This window comes from Henckelia pumila, unplaced genomic scaffold (assembly GCF_033568475.1).
Source record: "Henckelia pumila isolate YLH828 unplaced genomic scaffold, ASM3356847v2 CTG_429, whole genome shotgun sequence".
Taxonomy (NCBI): domain Eukaryota; kingdom Viridiplantae; phylum Streptophyta; class Magnoliopsida; order Lamiales; family Gesneriaceae; genus Henckelia; species Henckelia pumila.
The window spans coordinates 2,573,243-2,575,315 of record NW_027331826.1 but is presented as its reverse complement, the minus strand read 5'-3'; the positions used below and the strand labels follow the sequence as shown (position 1 = coordinate 2,575,315).

General features: G+C 28.8%; 1 non-coding gene across 1 annotated transcript; it reads left to right on the top strand.

The window, feature by feature from the left end:
- The first annotated feature begins 776 nt into the window (after positions 1 to 776).
- LOC140871203 (small nucleolar RNA R71) lies at positions 777 to 887 on the top strand. Its single transcript, XR_012147644.1, has one exon. It is a non-coding gene; the product is annotated as a small nucleolar RNA R71 (small nucleolar RNA).
- Positions 888 to 2,073: the final 1,186 nt, after the last annotated feature.

Genomic DNA, 2,073 nt, shown 5'->3' with positions numbered 1-2,073 from the left:
CTTGATTTTGATTTTTAGGATTAGGTTGTGGTTGAGATGGAAATTTTCCTTTTTCATGAATATTAAGTGCAGATGCAAATTTTGCAAGAGTTTCTTTCAAATCATTCATAGATTGAATGTTTTGAATATTGATAGACTCTTGCTTTTGAATGTATGCATGAATTTCATCTTCAAAATTTTTTCTTGGAGGTGGGATATAAGGAGCATAACCTTGATGATTTTGGTTATTTTGAAAAGGTTGTTGTGAAGGTTGTGCATTATTATCGTTCCTCCAACTAAAATTGGGATGATTTCTCCAACCAGGATTGTATGTTTGTGAAAAAGGATCTAATGTTGGTTTTTTAAAATTGTTAACATAATTGGCTTGTTCATGGAGACATTCTTTAAATGAAGGCAAAGTAGGAAAATTTTTTGTAAGATGATCATGTGTGTCACATATATGACAAACAATTTCTTGAACACTTTTTAATTGATCACTCTTTTTCATTTCTAATGACTCGATTTTTCTTGCTAAAGATGCAAGTTTAGCTTGAACATCTACATCATCTTTAAGATGATAAATACCACCCCCATTTGTTGAATTATTGGTTTTACTTGGTGGTTCAATTGAGCCTATATTATCCCAATTTTGAGCATTTTCTGCTAATGACTCCAAATATTCCATAGCTTCATTTGGGTTTTTATCTTCAAAAGTTCCATTACACATGAATTCTATCATTTGCCTATCTTTAGGTATTAAACCTTCATAAAAGTGAGAAACTATTCTCCATATTTCAAAACCATGATGTGGGCATGTATTAAGTAACTCTTTATATCTATCCCAACATTGATAAAATGTTTCCCCTTGTTTTTGAGAAAAAGTTGTAATTTGTCTTTTAAAAGAGTTTGTTCTATGGGAAGGAAAAAACTTTTTTAGAAATTGTTGTTGCATTTCTTCCCATGATCTTATTGAACTTGATCTCAAATTTTGCAACCATGTTTTAGCTTTATCTTTTAAGGAAAAAGGGAAAAGCTTTAATCGAACAGTATTCATGCTACAATTTTGATCATTATAAGTGTTGCAAACCTCCTCAAATTCTCTTAAATGCAAATATGGATTTTCAGAATCTAAGCCATGAAAATTTGGTAAAAGTTGAATGACTTGTGGCTTAAAATTGAAATTAGATGCATCAGGAGGAAAAACTAAACAAGATGGTGTACTAGTTCTTATTGGATTCATATGGTGCCTAAGTGTTCTTGATTGTTCATGTTCTTGATGATGATTATTATTATTATTATCATCTTGATTATTAGAATTATCGTCCATTTTTAAAATATTTTCAGTTACTCGAACAAGTCTACCACTTTGTTTACGACTCCAAACAATCATACAATAAAAAACAACATACTATTTACATAATAACAAAATTAAACTTAATTTATACCTCCCCGGCAACGGCGCCAAAAACTTGCTACAACTTAAATTGTAATTCACCCAAGTGTAGGTTGTCTGCAAGTAATATACTCGTGAGTACGAGATCGATCCACGGAGAGGATGTTGTAAGTTTAATTTTAGCAATAATATATTATAGATAAAAATATTATTATAAAACTTCAAATACACAAATTATAAAATTGTCAAGGTTTCAAAGGTTCATTGTTGGTTTATTTAAGATTGTTTAATAAAAATAAATAAAAGAAACTAAAATAAGAATAAACATAAAAGAACAATGAAATATTTAAACAAGTATATCATATAATATAGTTCCCACTATATTAATATCAGTCGATATTTAATACATGGTACCCATAATATATATATAAATGCATAAATATAAATTGACATAAAAGTAAATGTTAGATCAAATCACAATATTTCATTTAGAACAACCGGCAGAGCCACGCTATCGTCAAAATAAAATATATGATTTTATGTTAGATGCGATAAAGTAAATGTTAGTTGCGGAAAAGTAAATGTTATATGCGAGAAAGTAAATGTTAGTTGCGGAAAAGTAAATGTTAGTTGCGATAAAGTAAAAGTTAGATGCGAGAAAGTAAATGTTAGTTCAAATCACAATATATTATTTAGAACAA